Raw genomic sequence first — 12,327 nt, 5'->3', positions numbered from 1 at the left:
AATTACTTAGGGGAAGTTTTAAAAATCTCAATGCCCAGGTCACTTCCCAGACCAATTGAGTCACACTCTGGGGGTGGGGTCAGTGGTGTGCTGGTGGAAGTGTTAAACTGACTTTTAAGAAAAATATGTGTATATATATATATATGTGCAGAAATTTATTATAAGTTTTACTGATAAAAGGTACGTAGCCTACACCTTACAAATGATAATAAAATATAAAATATTCTTTATTACAGAATGTGCTTTAGCCCATTGATTCTAGATAAGGCTTTCCTGTTTGTTTGTTTTTTATTTTGTTTTGTTTTTTGTTTTGCTGAACTCTGGTGTTTGTAGTTAACATATGGCTGCAATTGAACCGTGATTTCAGAAAATCAGACTGTAAATAAACGCTTGGTTGCTGTCCAAATTCAGTCATTGACTCATGAGTGGAGTTTCAACATGAAAGTCGGTTGATAGTTTCCTTTGCATTCACAAATAAAATGGACGTGAAGCTATGATGATATGTGCATAAACTTCGCTTATTTATTGGCGAGGCGAGAGACTTCTTTGCTGGTGGGGTCAAACACTGGAAGAACATTTTTGCAATTTTCTGTGCCATCCACACTGTAACAGTTACAGACATGATACACATTTAAGTTTAATTTGCATTATTAACATCTTATCCATCACTTTCTCAAGTCTAGACCAGGGGTTGGCAAAGTTTTTCAGTAAAGAGCCAGAGAGTAAATATTTTATACTTTGTGGACCACAAATGGTCTCTTCCTTCTTCTCCTCCTCATTTATTTATTTTTAAACAATCCTTTAAAAATGGAAAAACTTGTGGGTTATACAAAAGCAGACTGCAGGCCAGACTGGGCCTGTGTGCTGTAGTTTGCCGGCCCCTGATTTGGACAGTCAACATGATAAATCCAGCCCCGATTTACAGCATTGGCTGCTTGATAGTAGCCACTCTAGTAGACAGTCTGCCAGCCATTGCAGGGACAGCCCCGGACTCGGGGCAGGGAGGGGAGCGCAGCAGCACCTCGTTACAGGGCGTTTCCTCCTCAGCAGACAACCTCAGGAGCACAGATAGCCATCAAATAATTAGAAAGGGGTGCATTTGAAGTATTTATTACCTTTATTTTTAATAAGACAAATCTAATTTTGAATAATGCTGTGCTTAACAGCAGGCTCTGAATATTGAACAATCTCTTATGAAATAGTTGGGAACTGGCTTCAGGCCCTGACTGGTGTGGCTCACCTGGTTGGTCATCATCCTGCAGAGTGAAAGGTTGGGGTTTGATGCCAGCTCAGGGCACATGCCTGGGTTGAGGGTTCGGTCCCAGGAGGCCACTGATGGATGTTTTTCTCCCTCTCTTCCCTTCCTTCTAAAAATAAGTAAATCAAATTAAAAAAAAAAGAACTAACTTCAGCACAACTCTCCCTAGATGGGACCCAAATGTCTATATTTTATTTTTCATTATTTTTTAAGTACATTTAAAAAATAATTTTTAAAAATACATTTAAACATAAAAAAATTAATGTATTCAGAATACTTAGAAATATTAGAACTACAAACAACATTCTTTTTTAATAGACTAGGTTTTAGAGCCGCTTCAGGTTCTCAGTAGTGTTGAGCAGGAAGCATGGGGATTTCTTATGCTCCTCCTGCCCCCTCACCGGCGGGCACGCCCCGCCCCTCTACCAACCCCCCCCACCAGGGGGGCACACACGTGGCAGCCAGTGAGCCCTCACTGACACGTCATTATCACCCAGAGTTCACACTAGGGTTCCCTCTCGGTGTCGTACATTCCGTAGGTTTGGGTAAATTTATAATAACATGCATCCATCACTAGTTTCATGCAAAGTAGTTTCACTACCTTAAAAATCCCGTTACCTGCTTATTCACCCCTCCCTTCCCCCTTCCCGTGGCAATACTGATTTTAGCTTTTCCTTTTCTAGAATGTCTTTTCATGGTTTGATAGCTCATTTCTTTCTAGCACTGAATAATATTCCATTGTGTGGATGGACAACAGCCTCTATTTCTTTTTTTTTTAAAGCTCTCCAGGAGACTCCAATGAATGACCACTGCTCTCCGAGCATCTGGCCCCTTCACAACTGGAGCCCAAGGCCCAGGAGTGTGGTTTCTAGCAAGCCTGTCAATGACATTTTTGGAAGTCTCCCAATCATTGTTGGAGGTTTCTCTCCCGACCTATCCCAGGAGCAAACTCATGCCTCGTCCCACCTGAGCCGTTGCTGCCGGCCACCCTGCCCAAGCCTCTGTGGTTGCCTGCTCTAAGGAACCACCCTGGCTACTTTCCTGCCTGAGCACGTCAGCCTCAGTCTTGAATATGTATTTGCAACTCTTGGGCCACATTCCCCAGCCTTCCTCCTGGAACCAGTGTCTGGCATGCAGTTGGTGCACAATAGATAGCAGAAGATTGAGGCTTCTGAGGACACCCCAGTTTCCCCCATGGCTCCACGAGCTGGGGAGGCCAGGTCCTGGAGGGCTTCCGTGTGAGTCACTGGCCCATTGATCTCGGGTCCATCACCTACCTTCTCCCAACTCTGGAGCTCAAGATACTGAGCCCCTGCAGGCTCCCAGGTCAGCTGGTGTCCGGGTAGTGTGGCCTGTGGAAGATTGGAGAACAATGGAGAAACAGAGCCAGGATAGTCCTTGCTCTGCCTTCCCGCTTCGGGCAGCCTCACCGCAATGGCTGCGTCCCCTTCCAGGCTCAGCCTGGCCAGGCAGCACCCACCGTGATCACAGCCCCTCTAGGCAGCCCTGGCTCCCGGCTCTTCCCTTTGGCGCCCCAGCCCCAGGTGCTGGCTTCCCACTGGTGCTCACCTTTGGGTTCCCTTAGCATCCCCGTCACCCTTTCACCCCTTCCAACGTCTTGGTAACAATTCCCTTCTATTGAATTCCTTCTTTTGAGCTCTTTTTCTCAACAGGACTTTGTCAGATTCAGTCCAGGATGGTTTGCTGAGGATTCTGGGCTTCATGCTTTATGGCAGTTGGTGGGACAGTTCTAGAAGTTTTTGAGGAGGAAATGAATATGAGCAAACAGAAGAAATGGGGGTTTTGGGAAGATTCAGTTAATAGAGGTGGAGAGAATGAACTGGAAGGCCATGAACCCACCCCACCCCCTCCCCCGCCAAAAGATTTGTAGCATTTAGGAGCCTGTTAACACTCTACAACTGTAGGCAAAATTCTGTGTATATGTATGTAAGTAAATTTTTTTCTGGAGAGAGACCCCATACCTTTCATTAGACTCTCTATGACATTCCATAATATTTTATAAACTACTGGGCTAGAGGTAGGAGGACCGGTTGGAAAGCTAAGCAATCCAGGGTGTCAGTCAGGGTTAAGTGAACCGGCAAGACACGTGGCGGCACCGAGAGATTAGCCACAGTGGGAAGCTGCTAGCCCCCAAGGACTAAGGGGCAAAAGGGAGGAGAACTGAATGACCTGGCCCAGGACAGCGGGAGCCCTGGGGGAGGGGTTCGGTGGAAGAGCAATACTGGGGGCAGTCAGCCTCTTCTGAGATGGGGAGTTGAAGCAGGGAGCGAGGAATGAAGGCACTCTCTGCCTCTGGCCTCCTCCCCTCTGACTGGCCAGTGACCATTGTCAGTGCCTCCCCTGGCCAGGCTCCCCTGGCCAACCGCCAAGACACCCCAGGTGATGGGGCCTGCAGGGTTGAGCACAAGTGGGTAAATGGGTGGACTGGGACAGAACAGTGTAAATGGAGAATCACCAACACACAGAGAATGTTACTTAAAACTTCCAGAATTGTCCAAGACAGGAATGAACATAAGTCAGTTTTGGTAGCTCTGGGCACCCTCCCTTACTCTCTGGTTTCTGGATTCTGCTTTTCCTCAGGCTCCTACACTGATGTGGGCCTGTGCAGTAAGGCCCGATAAAGCAACATGCAGAGGAGTTTTGTTGTTAACTTTGTCCTGCTGCTGCTCATAAGCTCTTTGACCTTGGAAGTCACAGATGTCTCTGAGCCTTCCTCATCCATAAAGTCCTGAGTTTGCATTTGATGTTCTTTTTGATGCCTTCTGGTATGAAAGTCTTATGATTCTCTAAGGGGCATCTTTGGCTTCTTCCCTAGTGTTCTGGCTCCTTCCAAATAGGTGAGCAGCCCTCCCTTGCCTGTCATCCTCTGCAGTGGTTGGAAGGCTGGACACGAGCAAGGGCAGCAGACCCCTGTCCCTGCAAGGAGCAGACTGCAGCCTATTAGCATTTTATCGACTTTGGCTCTGCAGTTGGTTGTTAGAATTTGTAGTGAAATGCTTTCATACATATTTGAGTCGAAGTGTTGCCAAGGCAAAGGCACACTAATTTTGAAGATATGTTTGCATTCTATTCTGCATTCTAGAGAGAGACCTAATATGAAGAAACACACCTAGCAATTCTCCTCGCTTTCTGGGCAGAGGGAATTGAGGGGTGTTGCTGAAGGGAGCTCTCTTTTGTACGCATTTCAGAGATTTAATTTTATTAGCCGATGCAAATGATCTGTTCCACACATGTAAAACAAAAGGACAAGAAAATGATCCCTGTGTCAACATCAGGATGTCTGGCTTAAAATCCCATTCAAATAGCTCCCTAAAAAATGATCAGACACTGAATACATTATTTTTCTGACTTTGACAAAACCAGCCTGCACAAAGAAACAGCCCCAAGAGGTTACAGATAAACCAACTGCGTTAAAACTTCAGCATTTTCATGTCAGTCACAGGTTTTCTTAAGGGCCAAGTCACTGTTTAAGGACTAATGTGTTTGGAGAGGGGAAAAAAATTGCACTGTGTTATTAGGCAGAATCCCCTTTATATACAGGGATTGGTTCAGTTTGACCCTGATTGTGTTGCCTGCTTTATTGTCCTACTTCAAACACGGAGCCCTGGGCATCGTCTCAAGGAAGGGCTGATTGAACTGTCGGCCTGACACTTGTCAGCTGTGGATAATACGGGCTTCAGTCCGTCATGCTCACACATAAATGAACCATGACAGAGATAGACTGTTGAATAGAAAAAGCAGTTTTCCTGTGGATAACCTTTCTTGAATAAATGCAACAAATAATAAAGTCTGAAAAAGAGGACCATGTACCTTAGGAAAGCAGTGACGTTCAGAACCAACTGGTTATTATCTTTTGGGGCCATCAAAAATTGCCCCTTTATCAAAGCGTGCCATGCAGAGGAAAGGGAAAAGTGCTATGATTATAATAAAAACGATGGCAGTTGAGTCCGTGCAGTCTTCAGTGTAATATCACATAACAAAACCCAGTTACAGCTCACCAGGATTTGAAAAAGAGGCATTGTTTGTGAACCAAATGGAATTCACAATTGTTCTTAGAAAATGGTGGCACACATCTTAATTAAAACAGCAGCAAAAGCATCTGAAACTCTTTATTTCTCTAAAACATTTCTCTCTCTTTATATATATTAAAAAAAAAAACTCCCAGTAGAAATTGTGAAGACTCTACATTTCAATCAGGAGAGTCAAAAGAATGATTTGAATTTACAGGCCTGTAATTGGAACAAATTGGAAACAAAAGAAGAGCTCGTTTAAGCCACGTGATGTGGCCGCAGTGCCGCTGTGTACAGTATGCTAGGGGAAAAAAAAATCATGTTTCTTTAAAGCAAAGCTAACTCCACGGCAGGCTCCCAGCAATTTGCATAAATGTCTCCACCATGATTTTTTTAAATTTATGGGCCCTAAGTTTCTAATTAAATACTAATTAATACTATCACCAGAATTGTCTCCCATCCCCAGCTCTTCATAGCTTTGTCACTTTGATTAATGCACAGTCATTTATTAACTTATTTAACAAGCCGGGGTGCCTCATGACAAACTAGATTAAATTATCCTCATAACAGTCTCATTACTGAAAAAAAAGGGAGTTTTAAACTTAATAAAAATTATCCTCAATAATGTTAAAGCTTTTTCACCGCACCCTTAAAAGATAGAAATAGGTTTCTTGTTTGATTTATAATATATGGAGTTGTATAAAGCATTCATTAATAAAATTTATAAGTTCATTTAAGCTTGCACATTACAGTAGTGCTGTAGCCTTGGGTGCTTATTATTTAACTTTTGCTGTAGTTATGAAGATAATTAATGTCCTGACCAGACAGGGACTAAAATACCCACTAGAATGAGATAATTAGAGACATAAATAATGTTTAGGTTCTTATGTGCTGCTTTTTAAATTAATTGTTTTGTTTTCCACCCAAACTTGTTAAAGGAGAAAATAAGAGTTTACCGGGGGGAACCGTATGGTGGTAAGTGAGATGTTTGTTTCTGTGGATGGGCAAATGCTATGCCCCAGCACAGTTTCTGGGCTAGAGGAGGGAGTGGGTGGGCCAGGGGTTTCAACTCTTTCCGGGGAAACAAGGTGTCCTTGGCACTCTCTGGCTCCCTCTAGTGGCCAGGTTCTGGAGGCAAGCACACCTTGCAGCAAGGCCTGCTATAAGCCACTCAGTAAACAGAAGGGGATGAGTCAGAAACCAGAACTGGAGGAAGTCTCTTCATTAAGTTCTGGGGTACGCTTCTGGTCTTAGTCAGACTTGGAGGAGAAGGAGAGCCCCAGGGGAAGCTGGATGAGCCTATGGCAGCAAATCTTTCCTGCTGATGAGGCAGAACAGAGGAAGCTGTGGCTTAGGCCCTGCTGGTCTCAAAACAAATCTACATAAATACCTTAAAATGTATGTGGACCTCAGATCCTTGCTGGGGCTGTGTGTTACAGTAGGTATTTGGCATGTTCTGCAGGGACATTCTTGTCTCGTTTTCAGTTTCTTGCTAAAATAGCACCCTTGTTGAGGTCCCTAGGTGAGCTGGAGAGAGAACAGAGAAAATGCATCTACGGATGGAAAAGCATTTGCTAGTTAAGCTTCCTTTTGGTCTGTGGTGTCCCGAGTCTTTGGGTGGGGCTGCTGGACAGGGCCAGCAGCTTCTCAGTCACAAACAGGGAGCTGGCACCCTGTACGGGTAGCACTTCACCATTTACAGAGCCCTTGGACGTATGTCGTCTGTCATCCCTCCAGAACCCTATGGGCCCAGAGCCAGCACTGTTACTACGGCTTCCAGGAGTCACCTGGTTCTGTGGAATCCCAGACTGGTCAGTTGGGTGCTTCGTCCCTGGGAAGGGTAGCTGGATCCTTTTCTTTCGTTTTCCAATGTTCCATTGTCTTTCCTGAATTTCTGCATCTCGCCTCCATTTCTTCTCTCTCATGCCCTCCTCCCCCTCACCTTTCCCCCTTTTATCCTTGATTCAGAGCAGAGATAACAACTACTCTACTTGTTCACAGATGAAAATAGCTCACGTGACAGCACTGCATGGGGACCGGTGCCCCAGAACTCTGTGAGCAGAAGAATGGCTTGGAGAATTTTCTTCAGGTTAAGAGTGCTTTGTGGTCACAGTCTCCTCCAGGTCACACCTCAGCCCTGGGAGGTCAGTAGGTGGCAAGTGTTATTTTTTATAATCCTTGCTCAGCATTGACTGAGATTTCCATTTTTGCAAGTCTATTAGTGGAGTCCCACTAGCAGATGGTGGCTCTGGCTAAAGATGGATCAACAGGAGGCCACATCTCAGCTTCCTGATTTCCTTGGTTTCCTCCTGGCAACTTTGAGTTCAATGTATTATGTGTCCAGTTTGCCCAGGATTCATTTTGGGCAAGTAGGTCAGATTAAATTGAGGCCTCTAGGAACCCCGTGAGGCGATGTCAAAGATGAAAGTAAAGGCACAACAAGGTAGACGGGAGAGATGGAGGACGGTGCAGGAAGGTGAATGCCCAGTGGGCCTTACTCCTGCTCAGGTCCTTCCATGTGGGTCCTTGCTGGCTTCATCGTGATGGCCCAGGAGGGACGGGCTGCGGGAGAGATGGCGAGGGGCTGAGGGGGAAGGAGACATGTTCAGAAGGGCTGAGGAGAAGTAACTGTTGTTCAGTGGTTCTCAAACATCAATGGACAAAACAGTGTTTAAATGCAGATTCCCTGGCTCCAGTTCCAGAGTTTTTTATTTGATCTGTCTGGGGCCCAGGGATATGCATTTTAAACAAACCTCTAAGTGACTGTGATGCAAGGGGTCAGCCACGGACCACTGGTTATGGGATATGGGACTAAGAAGGGGAGAAAGAGAAGATGAAAGAACAGACCGGGGTCAAGGGAATCGTGCCTGAGTCATCTTTTCTTCTGACAAACTGCTGCAGCCGTTTTGTCCTGCGTTGGTCTGTAGACCCTGCTCACCTGGGGATGCGTCTCCAGGTGGCAAGCAGGGCAGTAGGGCAGGAGCAGAGAGTGCAGAAGGTTCCCTCCTGGCCTGAGAAGAAAGGCTGGCCACAAGCACATCTTCTGGGTTCTCGCCAGCCCCTCTCTTAAGTGTTAACCCAGGCAACAGTACCGGACTGCCAGGCCCTAGTGTGTCTGCTGAGGCCGCTCACCCTTCTGCCCATCTCTTTCCTCTGATAGCTGAGAATTCCTTCTGTGAGGGGGCGTCTGCAGGAGACGGGTGTGCAGGGGTACCCTGAGCCTGGGCTGCTTCCAGCATGTGGGTGAAGAGTAGATTGTCTGAAGTGGCCCTGTTTTCTGCCTCCAGAGTGACCCCCTCGAATAGTCAAGGTGTGGAAGGCTTTAATGCTGCCGCAGGCACACATGGCTCCATTTGAACTGGGGTCCTCTGTGGAACGTCTGGCTTCTGAAGGTCCAGCCTATTGTTTTGGGTCACAGTGGGCAGACAGGCGATGGGAAGGCAAGTGATCTCACATAGCCTCAGCATTAAGCATGCGCTCAGCTGGGCCCTCTGGACCGATTGGCCTTTCTCTCTCTGCTCTTCATGTCTTTACAACCATGCAGCTAGAGGGATGCAGACACCACATGCATACACAATTCAATACAATGAGCACACGTAGGCCATGGGCAAGTGCCTAGCACTGGGCTGGGTGCTCGAGATACAAAGATGAAGAAAATATTCTTGCCAGCCTGCTTGACTTTACCCCCTGAAGCTATCAGTGACATTGCCCTGAGGAGAAAGGGAAAGTCCCGAAGGTTACCTGGGACCCAGCTGGTCCCGCAGCACCCGGAGTCCACATGGCAGGGAACAGGACACTCAAGGCTAGACACGTTCAAGGGTGGTGGATGAGTTCAGGGTTGGGTTGGTAGGGTGTGTGTGACAGAGGGAAGACAAAGTGACAGGGCTTGGGGCCAGGTTCCCGAACTGGTGTGCGCGTACCTCCAGGGGCTGCGTCAGAGAATCCTCTGGGGATGCGCAGAGAATACTGAAGCTCTCGCTTTCAAAATCTTGTCATTTATGCTTTTCTATTCTTGTGGTATGTTTTAAAATGAAGAAAATGTCAGTGTAGGAGTAAAAATTATGCAATGAATGAATGAATGAACATCAGAGATATGTGTTCAATTCTTTTTCTTGCTTCATTTTTGGGTGTGCATTATGAAATAAATATATAGAGCATTGGGTTAGAGTATTGTCAAAAGAGTTGTTGAAGTTCTGGGTCCTAGAGTCTAGGTGGAAAGGGGACAGAAGCAAAACCACAAGGGAGCTGGGAGAAACGGGAAGAGTCGGGTATGGAAAGGCTCAAGGTGTCTGAAAGTCAAGTTTAATGCATTTAAGAGAACAGGGTTTCAGGAGGGGAGGTAGTGACCAGAGAGCAGGACGAAGATTGAGAGTATCTCAGGTGTGACAATGCTAGGTGATTCCAAAGTCAGACTTGTGATGGGGGGAGGGAGGGAGTACAGGGGAGTGAGGGCCAGTGCCCTGGATGTGTCGTCCATAAGGATATTGAAGTGCCTGAGTTGATGGCGAGTTCTAGGGTAGAAAAGAAAATGCCAGTGGGTGGTCAGGGGTGGTGGTGGGCAACCAGGTGGCACAGGAAGAGAAGAAAAAATTTACATGGAAGTAGAAAAGTATGGTATCTTTGAGGGGTAAGGAGGACACAGATCTTTCTCTTCCAGACCTGGGAGTTTGGGAGGAGTGGAGTGGATGGGTGGGATGAGCAGTGCCCGGATGATGATGAGAGAGACAGTCTCCAAAGGAAACAGGAAGAGAAGGGAACATTCCCCACTCCCAGGCTGAGGTTGAGGGGGGCTACTCACCATGGAACAGAGGCTCCAGAGGGAACTGAGAAAGCTCTGGAATGAGTGAAACCATGAGAGTAGGTGTCAGAGGAAAAGAAGAGAGCAGGCTGGAGGTGAGCTGTGGGAGAAGAAGGAACAGGGCCTTCTCCACGTGGGGTGGGCTGTCGTCCCACACTCTATTTGGTGGGTTGTGGAATGAACTTTGTGAGCCTAGCTGGCATGTTTTAAAGGGATATACACATGTCTTTTTGTTCAAAAACACAAAATATACTATCTGTGGGCATGCACAGTCACAGCCATAAGCCGTCAAATGTTTTGTCATTGAAAACCTGTAACTGACACCTGTAACCTTTTCTTCAGTGTCTTTTTCCAAGTGATTTCTCTGAGGTTACTGGTGAGAAATACAACACTGGGCTTCCAGTAGCAGCTCATTAATAGTGATAGTGCACTATTTTAGGAATTAGAAATGTTACCTCCACATCCTGTGCCCACTCCAGGGTCCCCCTGCTCTTCAGGATCTTTGCAACCACCTCTGCTCTGTTTGCCTTTGCGGTGCCAGTGATGCCTTCGCCCGCCCCAGCCACAGACCCTCTGAGCGCAGTATCACGGCCAGCTCCCGGCTGGCTCAGCCTGGTGTTCCCCGCTGTCAAAAGTCCTCCTAACTGTCATCCTCGGTGAGGTCCCTGCAGACATTTTGAGTATTTTCATAAGTAATTTCTGTGTCAACCTTTCTGTTTTCATCTTTATTAATCAGATTTTGTGAGTCCAGGGCTGGAACACACTGAGACCAAACCCAGTCACCTTGAGTGATGCCTGATTCCAACATAATGGGAGCACTGTTGAGGCATCTGGAGCTCCTTTCCCTTCTCCCCACCTCACTTGCCCCGCCAGCCTTCCGCATGGCTGTAGCACGTGAACATTTCACCATGTGTTCCTTCAGTTCTTCCTCTTCGTCCTCAGTGTTAGCAGGCTTCCTTAAACATGTTTCTCAATGTGTGACTCATCACCTTTCCCTGTCAAGAGCCTGGTGTCATCTTTGGTCTCCAATGACTTCTACTTTTCTGAAGCTGAACATCTTCAAGATATGGGGTCGATCCCTCCTCTCCAAACACCTGCAAAAGCACTTAAAAATGAGTCAGTTCCAGGGTGTAGTTTTTCTTTATTGTACCAAATTTATTCATAATACATTATGCAGGTGTTTTGATGAGAATCCAGAAACATCTTGAGACACCATATTTCTCTGAAATGTGAGAATTTAAGACCATTGCTGTTCCAGGACAAATCTTGTGTAGAGAGCTTTTTATTGCATTCATTTGCATTATTTCATTCACTTCTCAGAACTCTGTCAATTAGCAACAGCTTGATCTTGCAGATGAGATAACAGAACCCAGAGAACACTCACCCAAAGCTACACACTTGGATTGTGGGGTCAGAGCTAGGCCCAATGTTCTTTCTACTAAGTCTTCTGCCTTTTGGGATTAAGGACAAATCAGACAATAGGGTCACTCCTGATTAGCTGCATGAAGGTTGGAGCTGGAAGGAACACCCCCTCCCCTCCCCACCCCATTCCCCATATCTAATTTAACTCCTACCTTTGGAGACATTCAGTCGATGTATCTAATTAGAAAAAATGCAAATTATTTGACTCTATATCTATAAATATTATCCCTGGAAAGAAAAGGAACATTTGGTAAATGTACAAAAAATATGGGAGAAATTTGCATGTTATCCTTGTGTAGGGACCATGCTAATCTTCTCTGTATTGTTCCAATTTTAGTACACATGCTGGCAAGCAATCTCCAGAATATTTTTAAATGAATATACTGCAGTAGAAAATACTCAAGTATGTCAAATACAGTAAAGATAATACAGTAAAGATAAATATTGCTTTGTGAGACTTCAATGTTAGTCGCATATATGTGTAGACATTGTGGGTCATGAAATAAAACTGGTTTCATGCCATAGATTGTGCTGGCAGATGTTGACAAGCCACTGGTACAGGGAAAGAGCATTGGAAAGTGGGTTCAGTTACTTGATTCCAGTCATTGCTCTGCCAGCAACTACCTGGTGAACTTGGCCAAGAAGCTTATCCCTCAGGGCTTCCATTTCTTTACCTTTAAAAGGAGCTAAGTGTTTTAAGATCCCTTACTTTAAGATGGAATTAATTCGGTGATTCTTTCATGGCATCAGTGGAACACAAAAGCCGTCCAAAGGAGGGAGATGGCTGGAGAGAGGTAGCTGCAGCAGAAAGACAAACA

At 45.8% G+C, this 12,327-nt stretch overlaps 1 pseudogene; it reads right to left on the bottom strand.

The window, feature by feature from the left end:
• Window positions 1–11,770: 11,770 nt before the first annotated feature.
• On the bottom strand, window positions 11,771–11,865 carry LOC123825080 (annotated as a pseudogene).
• Between the last annotated feature and the right edge of the window lie 462 nt (window positions 11,866–12,327).

The sequence above is a fragment of the Phyllostomus hastatus genome, unplaced genomic scaffold, assembly GCF_019186645.2.
Source record: "Phyllostomus hastatus isolate PE091 unplaced genomic scaffold, TTU_PhHast_1.1 phas_contig_58, whole genome shotgun sequence".
In the NCBI taxonomy this organism is placed as follows: domain Eukaryota; kingdom Metazoa; phylum Chordata; class Mammalia; order Chiroptera; family Phyllostomidae; genus Phyllostomus; species Phyllostomus hastatus.
The sequence above is the reverse complement of the archived record's forward strand: the minus strand, read 5'-3'. Positions and strand labels throughout refer to the sequence as shown.